Consider the following 15,680-nt stretch of genomic DNA (forward strand, 5'->3'; position numbering starts at 1 on the left):
CTTTAATGATAGCTGCTGCAGCTACTGATCTCAAAGTAACAAATCATCTTTTGTCGAATGGAGCTAGAGTAAACGACGTTAGTAGTGATGGTATGACTGCATTGCATTGTGTTTTCTTAAATCGTAACAGTATAACAACACACTATAGTCTCACTGAATTTGCCCTTGAGGATGTGAAGCTTAAAATCTTTTGGGAGTTTGTAAATCGCCAAGCCGATCTAGATTTAGTGATAAAAAAAAAATGGCCGTGACTTAACAGCTTTCGATTTTTCTTTGATATTTGGATATGAGAAGATAGCAATATTTCTTATGTGGCACTCGACAGTAGCTCGAAGTAACATCACATATTCACAAGTAAAGCTGGCTTTTTTCCATGAAAATTTGGTTACACAAGACATTGCAAGCGACGAAGAATATTTGCAACAACGGAGAAAGAGTGCGTCGAAGATAGTAGATAGTCTTTTATGGTTCATCGTAACTAGACATGCTTTTGGCATCAGATCATCGGAAAAAACTTTAAGATAAGTTAATTCTCGTTATAATCTAGAAAAGCTTTATAAAGATCTTAACAAACTAATTTGTCTTTTAAAGAATCATAAAATAGGAGATTCCAATGTGTCATACTGGCATATTCTTACGTGGAAAATGGATGATGTATTAAAATTCTCCTTCAGTAAAGATTTTGATACCATGAAGTATGAAGAATTTTCAACGATGTAACCCGAATACGAGCAATTATTGGTTTATCGTATTAATTATTGTGCAGCAAAAAGGGATATAATTAAAACCGTTTGTAATGGAATTTATTCATTGTTTAGGAATGAAATACCGTGGGATTATTGCGAGAAGATTGTTTGGCATTTAAATGACCATGAGTTAATTAAATTGGACAAAAATCTTCGACGAAATTAATTTTACAGCCATAAAAACAAGTAGACAACAATAATGTGATTTCAGTAATTTATTTTTTATAAAATATTTTTGTCTTAGCATATTATCGTTACATATATAGGAACTTAATTGCTACATTAATATTTAATTGATAATTTTGTACATTTTGTAATTAATGTAAATAAACAGATCATTATATAACCAATGTTCTTTGATTCAACTGTTGACAAGTGACCGCGAGTGTTTCCCTCTGGTATTAAAAAGTGTTTAATGTTTTTTTTTTCACAAAAATTATTATTATAAATACTCGCGACCACTCTTACAGACGGGAACGATTTTTGAATCATTAAATTATTTCCCGTGGAATTTTATTTTATTTTACTATTGATAAATAAATGACGTATCGGTGCCCTACGAAAGTGATTTATTTTTTTTTCTTTCTTCTCTCGGATCATGATATCAGTAATGAATATAAATTCTTGCCGTCGGGAACGCATATGAATATTTTGTGATTGTTAGTGCCTTACTTTAACATTACTGTCCATCGTTCACTAGTGTGAAACCTAATATGATTTGTTTAGAATTCTCAATTGTGGGTTAAGAATCAAAATTTGCCAAAGCTATCGGGTGTACGCAAAACTGTGTGAAATTGATTATTTTGTAATTGAATAGTTACTTCTTTTTTTTTTCCAAATCAATTGTTTTTTTAATTGAAATTAGGTTAATCTTATTAATTAATTTATTTTCCTACCGTTTGGTAATAATTACGATTGCTTTGACAATTTGTTTTATGATTTCATAAATATTCAATAATTGACTCGACAATTGAGAAAGCTCAAACAAACAATAATTTTGCAAAATGGATAAACGTAGACCTATGACAGAGGAGGAACTCCTCGAACTGTCAGAAAAATTAAACGAACAGTGTAGAAAACACGATGATCGGGAAGCAGATCTTGAGGCCCGGGAACGGCTACTTAATGACCGATTAAGTGACCTTTCGGAGCGAGACCAGGCAAATATCCAAAAAGAGACGAAACTGCGCGATATCGAAGCAGAATTACGGAAATTAGAAATTTCTTTCGGAGAACGCGAACTTGAGTTGAAGTCGCGCGAGTTAGTAAATCAGGGTGAACCCAATGAGCTCAAGGTTGAGTTTGAACGCAGGTTACAAGAATTGAAAGAGCGTGAAGCAGAATCTAGTCAGCTTCTTGAGCAGGCTAAAATAATTCAAACGGAGCGATTAAACAAACGCGAAGCTACGTTAGCTAACCGGGAGCGTGAGTTAACGGAGATCCAGGAAAAACTGGATAAACGGGAACGTGATCTGGTTGAGAGAGAAAACGCGGTAGCTACTCAGGAAAAAGAGATGCGAAATGACTCTAAATTATTACAAAGCTGGGCTTCGGAGCTTAAGCAAATAAAAACGGCCGCCGTGACTAAAACACCAAGCGTTATCCAAGAACTCAAGGAGGAAATGTCGCAGTTAAGAAGCAGTGGGCCGAACGAACTCGCCTGCAATGCGAACATAACAATCAAGGACGCGTTATCGTACGTGCCTACCTTTGACGGTACTAGCGCCGCAGTTTCAGATTTTATAAGATCGTGTAGTCGAGCTTGTTCCATGCTAGCACCGAGCGCCGAATTTATGTTTTTGACACTTGTTCGGCAAAAATTTAAAGGCGACGCTCGGATCGCAGTTGAAAACATGGAATACAGCAATATGAAGGAGTTCGAAAATCTTCTTCGCACTGTCTTTGACCGTCACCGATCTGCGAACCAATGCAAGGCCGAGCTAGAAAATATCATCATGCGACCCAAAGAAAATATGGTTTCTTATGTAAACCGCGCTCGTACAATTTATCGCGATATACTTCACGCGGAAACAACTGAAAGGGGTACGCTTTTAGAAGCAGAAAAATTAAAAATTGAAAAAGATGCGATTTCAGCTTTTCTCAATGGCATTCCACCTCTACTGCAAGTTCAGTGTTTACTCAAGCCACACGATACGTTGGAGCAAACATACGCGTCGTCGATAGCCGCGTTTAAAAATCAGGAAGACAACGCGAAGCGTTTTCAAACACCGGTTGCGGTCACAATAGCTCATATACAAAGTAATCAACCTGACAGGTCTAAGCCGCCTAGGCCAGAGCGCCAGGTGGAAAAAAATAGAGATCTCCGATGTAACTATTGTGATAAACGCGGTCATTTCGAAAGAGATTGCTTGCAGAAGAAAGGATTGAGTAAAAACAGTAATAGTAAAATTAATAACAAATACAATAACGTTGACCGGAGAAACCGTAATGACGGTAATAAAAACAAACTTCGCGGTAACGAAAGAAAACCCGAGAAAGACCGGGAAGAGTGCCCATGCTGTGGGCAAATGAATCACAGTTTGGCAAATTGTTTTAAATTTGCAGCGCTTATGCGAACTCGTTATGGGCCGTCGGGAAACTCCAAACTCCCGGGGAAGAACGACGACGGGTCCCACGGGAGTCCGAAACAAGTTCAAAGCCCGCCGAAAAATCCTTTCGAGGTCGCGCACCAGTCAACGTCGCGACAGTCGTAATTAATTTAAGGAAAACCGAGGTACCGGCAATTTTGGTCAAAAGCGATGATATAAAAAATTATGTAACGATCATGCTTGATTCGGGTTCGGAGGTAAATATTATAAAAATTGGCGCGTTAAATAAACCGCAAGGCATCGACGAAGAACATAAATTAGCGCTATTGGGCATAAATAAAGACCCAGTATATACGGTTGGTAGAATCCACGTAGAATTATTCGGCTACAGTATTGAATTCAATGTGGTGGAAGACGACTTTCCCACAGTTCATCCCGCTATTTTGGGTGCGAAATTCTTTAACGAATATGGCGCTAGATTCTTCTTCGATCGCAAATTATTTACGTTTTACGATGTCGAAATCCCGTTCTTTGAAACGGAAATAGAAAAATTGCCTCCAAGGTCTGTTACCGTGATTGAAATTAAAACCACTCCCGATTCATCTGACTATGGCTATGTACCTCGAATATACTGTGCATCCGAACTCGAAATCGGAGGCACATTTGAAACTAATAATAACGGTAGTACGCTCTTACGGGCTTACAATAATTCTGATACTGAAATTTCGATTCCCAGGCCTGTGATCGATTTACAATCTTCTTTGTGGCGGAATGAAAGCGATATTTCAATGAATTTAAAATCAGTAAATGTAATTGATGATTTTTCATGCGAACCTCAATCAACTGCTATTGATGCAGACTATGTGGAGCCTATCAGGGCTATTCGTAACTCACGATTATCCAAAGACATTGGGTCGGGAATCGGGGAGGAATTAAGAGGTTCAGGGGTCGTAGAGTCAAGGGTATTTACGATCTTTGAAAATAATAAAACGCCGGAGCGGGCACAAGAAGTGACCAACTCCGTGCACGTTACCGAAGATTTATCGGATCGGCAGCGCATGGAAATCAAAAATCTGATTTTTGAGAATCAAGATTTATTTTATTTATCTGGAGAGAATCTCGGATCTACAAACGAGATTTTACATCGTATAATAACTACGGATGACCATCCAGTATTTAAGAAACAATATCGCTTTCCTCCCATACATAAAGAGGAGATCTCGAGACAGGTCAGAGAATTAGAAGAAAAGGGTATTATTAGACCCTCAGAATCGGGTTATTGTTCCCCGATTTGGATCGTTCCTAAAAAGGAAGATTCTTTCGGTAATAAGAAATGGCGTATGGTAATCGACTTTCGTGATTTAAACGAAAAAACTTTTACAGTTGTTTACCCTACTCCAAATATTGTTGAAATAATCGACCAGATAGGCGATGCAGAGTACTTTTCAACCTTTGATCTAGCGAGTGGTTTCCACCAAATCAAAATTCACCCGGACGATATACATAAGACAGCTTTCTCTACGCCAAACCAGCATTATGAATTTGTTAGAATGCCGTTTGGGCTGAAAAATGCCCCTCCGACATTTCAAAGATTAATGAACAAGGTTTTGGTGGGACTGCTTGGCAGAGGTGTCTTTGTGTATATGGATGACATTGTCGTCTACTCTAAAACATTTGAGGACCACGTCGCAAAAATTAAAGAGTTGTTTATTTGTCTACGTAAAGCGAGTTTGCAATTGCAACCCGATAAATGTAATTTATTTTTAAAAGAAATTAATTATTTGGGACATATAATATCGGGAAATGGCGTTAAACCGGACCCTAAGAAAACCGACGCGGTCGAAAAATTCGCGATACCTACGAATGTTAAAAAGGTTCGGGAATTTTTGGGTCTGACCGGGTATTATAGAAGATTCATTGACAACTACGCGAAAATAAGCAAGCCACTAACCTCCCTGCTACAAAAAGACGTAGTATTCAAATGGGGTCAGGGTCAATCGGAAGCGTTCGAGACGCTGAAAAAGAAACTTGTAGAGACGCCGATTTTACAATTTCCGGATTTCTCGCGAGAGTTTATCATCACAACTGATGCTTGCGATTACGGAATCGGGGCGTGTTTAAGCCAAGGAGAAATAAATAAAGATAAACCTGTGTCTTACGCGTCTCGCTTGTTAAATTCAGCCGAACGTAACTATTCGACCATTGAAAAAGAAATGCTCGCGATAGTCTACGCGGTGAATAAATTCCGGCCGTACATCTACGGAAGTCAATTCACGTTAGTTACTGACCATATACCCCTCACATGGGTTAATTCGGTATCATCACCAAACTCGCGAATAGTGAGGTGGCGATTAAGCATGGAAGACTACATGTATAAGGTAGTTTACAAGCCGGGTCGCGTAAATTCAAACGTGGATTCTCTCTCTCGAAATCCGGTTGATGAACCAGAGGTAGTTATTCCTGAAACACGGGTCGGCCCGATACGGAAATTTGATCCAGATAAAACGGCAACGACGCCCGACGAAACGAGCGAAGATGACTCTACCCCCGGGGTAAAACGGACGAGGAAGCAGTACGATCTTAGACGCAAAGTACGCGTTCTTAACGATCCGGAAAACAATGATACCGAGCCTGAGCAGGTGACCCCTCCAGTCCGATTCGTATTTAGACCCCGCGAATGGCCCTCAGCCCCACCTGTGCCAGAACCAGATCAATCGCTCGCAAATGATCATCAATCTGCGAACGATTCTAGCGACGATGATGAGGTGGTGGTTTCGGATAACGAAGATCGAAGTCGTCACCAGATTATTTCCGAGTCGGACGACGAACCAATGATGAAAGACGTGGACGCGAACGACGAAGCTAACGGTAGTGAAGATGATATCGGAGAGGAGCGTCTCCAAACCGATGGAGAAACGTCGGAATCGGAAGACGATAACGTCCAAGGTCGCAAAGACGTGGATCAAGAAGACAGCGATGAAGGGGAGTATGCCCCGGTTCGTCCACGAGCCAGGCGAAAGCATACTACTCCCATGACGCGAGAAATAGCTCCGAACGTTCGCGAAACGCGTGATCGGTTGTCAATGCAATCAGATAATGTACTAATATTCACTAATGTAAAAGGGAAACCTCGTGACGAAGGAAGCAAGGAACTTGCTGACGTCTTAGAAATTCCCGCACAACTAACTTTCTGTCGAGCTACTGTAATAACCTACAAGGGAAATAAACGCTGTATAGTAGCAGCGCCTAAATACAGAGATACTGACCTCGTATCGGTCGAGGATATCCGAGAGACATTGGCTTCTGTATATAATATAGTAATGGAACTAGATCTAGAGTCATTTAGTGTGGCAAAAACTAGTAAAATAGATGATATAAATTGGCTGACAATCCAGGAGGAATTAATTGATGCATTTACGGATACCGAGGTTAAAATAACTATTTGTCTTAACCTCGTGCGTATCCCAAATGAGGATGAAAAATTAGAAATTTTGGAGGAATACCACGGTTCAGCCGTGGGAGGTCACAAGGGAATGACCAAAACGTATAAAAGAATACGACAAAATTTTTTCTGGCCTAAAATTAAACAAGATGTTATCAATTATATTCAAAAATGCTTGGATTGTCAACTGAAAAAGTTAATTAGAGTTAAGACAAAGCAGCCAATGGTCCTCACGGATACCCCTGATGCTGGGTTCGACAAAATCGGCTTAGACATTATGTACCCAACGCATACTTCTGCGTCTGGAAATAAGTACATATTAACCATACAGGATCTCCTGACTAAGTTCTCGATGACAATCGCTTTAGAGCAAGCAACAGCCGTAGACGTAGCACAAGCCTTAGTAAATCGTTGGTTTTGCTACTTCGGGCCTCCCAAGGCCATACTTACTGATCAAGGAACAAACTTCCTTTCGAGTCTACTTAAAAATATTGCAAAAAAATATAAAATCAAACAGTATCATACATCTGCATATAGACCTCAGAGTAATGGGTCGGTGGAACGATCTCACCACGTATTACAAGAATACTTGAAAAATTATATAGGCGAGAATGAAGACTGGGACGAATGCCTAGACATAGCCTCATTTTCATATAATGTAAGTGAACATGAGGGTACAGGATTCACTCCATATCAACTAGTATTCGGGAAATTACCCCGTCTTCCTTCTCGCATACAAACTATTGAAGAACCTAATGAGACGTATGCAGGTTATTTAGAGCAATTGTTTAGACGGATAAGACAAGCAGAAGTGATTGCCAATGAGAACTTACATCAGGCTAAAGCTAGATCAAAATTTTATTATGATAGGAAGATAAACCCACACCAGTTTAAACCTGGAACTAGGGTATTTGTACTACGGGAACCAAGGAAAAGTAAAGGAGACCCGCAGTACACCGGTCCTCATGATGTAATCGCGATCGGTCGAAACGAGACGGCCGAAGTAGATATAGGTGGGGTGGTGAAAATGGTTCACCTCAACAAGCTAAGAATATCTCGTATATAATTTTCAGATGACCGGATTGGTGATACTGCTGGGACTCCTTCCCTTTTCCTTGGGCCTGGTTGGATATGACTGCAGCGGGTCGTCAATGAATATGACTACGCTATCACTGTTAGATGTAGGGGAGTGCAATTTCCCCGCAAAGAAAGCTGAAACTGAAAAGGTAATCGTAAGCCTATTACAACCGGTTGAAATAATTCACGTTCACGTGATCGAGTGTAAGATATTGATAAATAGAGTAGTGCAGCGTTGCGGAATGCACTCCCATACATCCTCCGTGTTAAACGGACGTAGGGAATACTATTTAGATATGGATTATACTAGATGTAAGAAAATGCATGAAACAGGTGCAATCTGGCTTTACGATCGAGTCCACATGATCGACTTGAAAATGAACACTACAAACTTTAGACAGGCGATATTAGCCGGCGATCATCATATGGACGGTACGTGTGCGGAAGGTGTCTTTAGTGATTCGTGGGGTACTTGGGAAAAAGTCGTAGCCGATGGGTTATTTGAAATATCTCTTTCCGATTATGAAACAACGCTGAACACTAAAACTAATCAAGTGATTTTAAGATCGGGAACGCGATGTGACGCGCAGAAACTTTCTTGCGTTACCAGTGAAGGTATGACAGCGTTCTGGAGGGAAACTCCAAAAGACTCGTGCCTTATGAAATACGCGTTGCTCTACCACGGATCGGCTACGAGAATCATCGGGGAAGAGGGACATCCAGATGTCTACTCACTCACCACAGAAGATATCACCTTCGCGCTGGCTCAGCGAGGTGAGGTAGAAGTGTGCGGGCATAACGTTATCAAAACGGAGCACCCGAAGCTTTTCATAGTGGTCCTTAAAACCACGGACTACACCATGCAGATAGAAGCGATTAAGACCGAGGATATGGATATTTTCGCGTATGTGAATAGCAAGTTTATATACGTCGAGAAATTTATAAGGCAGCAAATACAAAACCTCTACCATGACGTCCTCGTTAGACGTTGTGAGTTAGAGCGTTCGTTATTGATGAATGCATTGGCCTTGTCATCACTGGCCCCAGACGAGTTCGGTTATGCACTTATGAAAAGCCCAGGGTACTACACCACCGTTGCGGGTGAACTAGTGCACATTACAAAGTGCCTACCTGTGCCCGTGCGCGTACGTCAGGACGAACATTGTTATCAAGAACTTCCGGTAACGTACAATAATCAAAGTTATTTCCTAGCTCCAAAGTCAAGGATACTCCTGAAAAGAGGGACTATCATCGAGTGCAACGCTATCTTACCCACAGGGTACTTCATTGATGGAGCGTGGTACCATTTGACGCCTCAAGGTATTCGGGCACCGACACCACAACAACTACAACCACTGACGGTCCCGACTTGGAACTATGAAAACCCAGAGCATCTGGCAACATCAGGAATCTACTCTCCGAAAGATTTGGAGAAGTTACGAAACCGGATAATGTTTCCGGCTGAGAGACCAGCACTGCTCAATTCCATAGCCATGGGAGCAGCTGGAAGAGACATACCTGCAGGAAGTATCAACGTGCTGGGATTATTCGACGAAGAAGCGCTAGAAAAATTAGCGCTCACCACAGGGCAGAGAATCTGGCGAAGTTTAATTGACTTCGGATCCGTTACCGCGGGCATATTGTCAATTATGTTGGTATTGCGACTTCTAAAGTTCATTTTCGACACGATATTTCATGCAAACGCATTGTATGGCATATGGGGCTGCAGCTTAGTCTTAGTAACAGCAATATGGGACACATTGGCGAATCTCATACTGCACCACCATCACCGCAGAAGGTACGACTTGGATGTAGAGAGTCAGAGAAGCAAGGCTCCCATATCTCGCCCGAGGTCAAGTATATCAATTATCAATGAAGAACCTGAACCTCATAAGTCTGCGCCACCTCAAGAAATATCATATGCAGAGCTGAATCGACAACTTGAAGATCAACCACTGAGGTCCAATATCCATGAGTGTACAAACAGTGAGATGTTAGCTCGTTTGAGAAACCGTGCGGAAAACCGCGAGTGAACATTGTGAGTGAAAATCGCAAGTGAACGCGAAAGCCAGATTGTGCCAATTTCATATAAACATTTTAGAAATTTAAGGGAACTGTCTTGAATACAATAAATTAATTTTTAAGGACCTGTTATTAATTACCTGTTATTATCAGGAAAATTTTATATTTGTCAATAACTATACGCAGTATATTAGTACCAGATAACTAAAAATGTTTACAAACATGAATTTAGGTTTAATTACTTTGTTTATTATAAATACAGATAAATATAGGAGTTGCTAACTGACTTAAGTCGGGAGGTAGCTACCTCATTATTCAGTATGAATTACGACTTAAGCAGTTACTTCTCGAGTAACTTAAAAATTACCGCAAGGCGGACGTATATCAATACAAATTTAGATTAATCATCTCAATAATACCAAACGACCGAGTCGGGAGGTAATTAAATTCCTAGATACTAACGTTTAGTTTCATACTACTAAGTTTAAGTAACTTTATAAACATTGTGTCTCAGGTATAGGTTTAAATTCTACAGCCAAGAACTCCTCTTTACAGTATTCAAAATTGATTTTAACTTTTGGTTTATATAGAGTCAGTCACATCATCAATTTAAATTTATATCGAGCCACTTTATTTATAATAGAAGTCGCACCGATTTTATTAAAGCGCCGCGACTTACTTAAGTCGGGAGGTGTTACGTTCTGGCTCTAATTAAATTTAAATAAAATTTTTTTGGAAATTTTTTTTTTGAAGTCTCGAATTATTTATTCGCCACGGTGGGCGAATAAACGGTTCGACACTTCTTAGAATTATAATTAAATAATAAATTAATAAATCGTTACATTGTTGGCGATATTATTTTATTCATCACCAACAATGTAACGGAAATCTCTTGCGATAAGAGAGTCGCCGTGGCTCGCGGATAGTCTAAACAGATGACGACGCATGAGACCCGGGCCACGACGATTCTCTCATAGGAAACCTGAGATGCAACGTTAACACTTTTGATAATGTATAATACCAAGGAGGGACAGAATCAAGGCAGTCGATCACAAGATCTAATAGAGCTAAGAACTCTACATAAAACTGCTGGCTTGATCCTGTCACTCGGACTTTAAGGCAAAAATATATATCCGTACTTTACCAAATACGCACTCCTTATTGTAACTTTGGGCGCTGTCACCGGCAGCCTAATAATCTCATACCTCATATTGGGCGCTGCTACCGGCAGCCTAATACTCTCATCTGTTTTGGGCGCTGATACCGGCAGCCTAAGCACTTCCCTTCCGCATCCCAAAAATTCATGCCGAGAAGCCGAAGGTCAGGCAAAAAGGCCCAGTTCCGCCGGATCATTCGAACGATTCACGAGGATCTCGGTCGTTCAGTTCACCAACGTTCCCGCCTAGAGATCGTTGCCGAGGAAGTCCTCCTCGATCCGGTAACGTTGGTCATTCCAAAACCGGCTAATAAGTTACCAAGTTCTGGTATCGCGTCGAGTGAAGTTCGTGACCCGTCGGGTTCTGGTGGTATTATTCAGCAGCTGGAGTCACTCGCCCTTAAAGAGGAACCGGGCCCTTCAGGCTCGTCTTGTCCAGAGGAAGCATCAAGGGAGGACACAGTCTTCTGGACTGGTATCAGTGAGGGTTGGCAGCTGATTCCAGTGGACGTTCCATCCACCCGTCCGCCTAGTGGGAGCATCCCTTTCCACGACCCTCGTTACGGGTATTATTCTGAGGCCTATTTCAAGGCCACCGGCAAGGACGAGTACGCACCGGCGGAGGAGAAAAAACTACGTAAGAAAGGGATTATTTGGGCCGACTTATGGGGCCCATAATCTCCACCATGGTAAGTCATCAAAACATTTTCGCATAAAATAAAGAAAGGTCAACAGCTGACGCGCCTGGGGTCTATTGACACCCTAACGACGTCAACCTGGTCAATTTAAAATTATTCTGTCTAATTCATAGATAAGCCAGAATGTAACATTAGTATTCACTTAATATTAATTAGTATAATCTCACAAATTTAAGAATACTTCACTGACTAATTAATTGCATTTGGATTTTATGAGTGGCGCTTTCAATTATTCTTAATCCAATTTTTGAATCAGTATATTTTATGTGTTAAATTTTCAGCACTCAAAAAAAATATTAGTTTTAATGTGCAAAGACGAAAAAGTTGTTGTGCTACTTTGATTGCATGTTTATAAGTTTTGCAATTTTTATAAAAAAAATTAATATTACTTTGTAGACTGATCTTAGTTAGTAGTCATAGATGAAAAACTTCAATTAATCAATAGTAACATTAGAGAACAAAATATGGGTAAATATTTATTTATTTTTGGATTTTAGTTCCAAGGTAACGAATCGCACTACTTATTAAATAATATGCAAATAAAATACGAAAAAAGAAGTAAATTTTCCAAGTGCCCATTCTACCTTGAGGTAGTCAGAAAAATAAATTTAATGTAAATTGTAAGAAAAGAAAATTACTTTCTATTGAATTGAAAACTAAAATTGGAACGAAATTTTGAAATTTCCACAGTCTACTAGTAATAATTAATGAATATAATTCAAATTACATGATTATATACATATTCTGTAGCTCAAAGATCATCTCGACTACTACTATTACAAAAATTATTCAGGGAAACATTAATATTAAACATTAATTTCATAATGTTATACAGGAGACCCCTATATTACTACACACAAAGCAGCAAAAAACCCGTCTCTTAAATGCTTCGTTGCGAATATAATGATTCTGAAATAAGTTTCTTACCAGGGACACCAAAAGTGGTGGGCGCGATCTAGAGGCGAGCACCAAACTACTCCTGCTATTGTTGTCTAGCACTATAACTTTTCAAATCACTAATCAGTCGGTTTTAATATATATTTATTAACATCACACAAAAATATATATTTTTTCTAAATGAATATATTTTTTTGTGTCTAAGTAATATTTATTAGAGTTAACATAATGATTTTTTGCTTTAATATTTGAGTTTGTTGACACTACAAAATAGTTTAGTTGTCTATCAAATAAATATTTTCTTAACGTTACCAAATGATTTTATTATCGTAACAAGAGAAATATTAGCGTCAACCAAATAGAGTCTATTAAATCATCTGTTAAAAATGACAAAATAGATTATGTTGACGTAATAAAATTTAGTTGTTCCAATTAAATATTAGTTTAAAAGAATTTAACAAAACCAATTTAATTGTCCGAAGAGAAATTTTATCTCAGTGCATAAACTATTCAGCTGACCTCTCCTACAAATTCGAATATTCAAAACTCCCGCGCTTTTTATTTTCCAATAGATTTTCTATTATTTAATAAAGTTTTTTTCATTAATCGACAGAAAAAATGATTAAGTTTGGAAGGTGAACGAGACATGGAGTGCACGAGGCCGATATGGTAACCCTGATTAAAAATACTCATTGAAAAGTATTGAAAAAGATAAGAATTAAATCCTTTTAAATACTTTCTATACCTCAAGGTTTTCATCTGGACATAAATTTAATACTTTTCAATCATATTGAATCCAAAAATAATATAAGAATTTCTAAACTTCCGAGGAATTGAAAAAGATCCCAAAGAATTGATATTTTCAATCTTTCTCAATCTTTTTCAATACCAAAATAGTTCCATATTTCGGGTTAAGACTTGGATTGAAAAAGATTCAAATGAATTGACAATTTTCACTTTTTCAATCTTTCTCAATACCAAAATAGTTCCATATTTCAGGTTGAGAGTAGGATTGAAAAAGATTCAAATGGATTGAAATTTTCAATCTTTCTGAATACTTTTCAATAACAAAATAATTTCACATTTCGGGTCACGTGTGGAATTGAAAAAGATTCAAATGAATTGACATTTTTGAATCTTTTTGAATCCTTCTCAAAACCTAAATAGTTTGATATTTCGGATCGAGTGTAGGATTGAAAAGAAGCAAAATGAATTGACATATTCGAATCTTTCTGAATCCTTCTTGATACTTAAATAGTTCGATATTTCGGATCGAGTAAAGAATTAAAATGAATTGACATTTTTGAATCTTTCTGAAACCGTCTCAATACCAAAATAATTCCATATTGGAAGGTACTGAAATGATGAAAGATTGAATTCCTTTTAATACTTTCGAATTCCATTTTAAGAATTACAAAGTATTCAAATAATCAAAATTTCAATTTTATTCAATACTTTTCAAAACCTCCGTGTGAATTGAAAAGAATTGAAATAATTTTCAATCCTTTTCAATGAGTACTTTTTAATCAGGGAAGGCGTTTATGTTGAATTATTTAAATTACGAGATCAACCTCCTACTTGAACTTGTTTATTAACCATATGTATATGGATGATGTATTAAAATTCTCCTTCAGTAAAGATTTTGATATTATGAAGTATGAAAAATTTTCAACGATGTATTCCGAATACAAGCAATTATTGATTTAACGTATTGCTTATTGTGCAGCAAAAAGCGACATAATATTGAGTTATTAAACTTTTAGTTTTAAATATAAATTAGGTTTAAATATATATTTTTTAACCTCGAACAAATGTATATATTTATTCTAAATGTAAATTCAGCTTTAAAATAGCATTTATATACTTGTTGATAAATTAAGAAAAATTATAAAGCAAGTAAAAAAAAAAAAATAATAACTTGGAGTTAAGAGGATTCGAACCTTGACTAAAATTGGGGTGCGCAGTAGTGCGTTGCACAGCGCTATGTTATAACTAGAGTAAATTGTTTCTTAAACTAAATTATAAGCTACTCTAATACCACAGTTTGCTTAAGTAAAAGTTTATCGTACAAAAGTTTCGTTGAATTTTTCATCAAATTTCCGTCAACTTCAGACTTTTCCATTTTTTACGACAATTTGTATGCAACTTGCTATTGAATTCGAAGTAAATTTACTGCCCAAATTAGAATGCAAATTCACTTCAAAAGTTGTCGTCAATTTTCACGCAAATTTTATATCAATTTATTGTTAATTTGACTTCAAAAATTGTAAAGTATATTTTTACCCTCAAATTGTGGACAATTTCATGCATAAATTTTCTGACCTTCTAAAATGGTAAAAATAAACATTACCGATTTGTTTTTTTGTAAAAATTTGCCTTCAAATTGAAGAAAAATTAACCGCAAATTTGTATTTTCAACTTTTACTGTAAAATTGTCCGCGAATTCGGGCAGCAGATTTCAGATAATTTCAACATCAAATTACCGTCAATTTCAAGTAAAAGTGGTTATTAGGAATACGGTCAAATTTGACATACAAAATTATACAGTAATGTTTTTAAAAAAAAAGTTGACACTAGGTAACTTGCCTTGATTGAACAAAACAATTTACTCAGTAATGAATATATATCTATGTAGTACTTATTACAATTGTATCGTATTGAATTGTTTTGAATCATTTATTATCGTTTTTTAATTAGAGTAGGTTACGTTATGGTAACGTTATGGTAACATTAATATAACTTATAAAAGTTGAATTTTTTATAATTTGATTAGTCATCATTTTAGTAACGTTCAGGAATCGAAAAGTTGACTTCGGGCGGGCATCTAAATGTTAACAAAAAGCGAGCCTGGTTTGCTGGAATGCGCGCCAATTATATACTATTTTGAGTGCACCATGTCATTTACAGGTGGAGCCATCTGAGATATCTCAAGTCTCAAGTTGGCAGCAGTTAGTCGACGAACAAGTGAAGGAGACTCTAATAGCTATTTTAGCTTAAAATTGACGGTAATTTGATGTTGGAATTATCTGAAATTTGCTGCTCGAATCTGCTGACAATTTGACAGCAAAAGTCGAAAATGAAAATTTTTGGTTT

The sequence above is a fragment of the Microplitis demolitor genome, chromosome 4, assembly GCF_026212275.2.
Source record: "Microplitis demolitor isolate Queensland-Clemson2020A chromosome 4, iyMicDemo2.1a, whole genome shotgun sequence".
NCBI lineage: Eukaryota > Metazoa > Arthropoda > Insecta > Hymenoptera > Braconidae > Microplitis > Microplitis demolitor.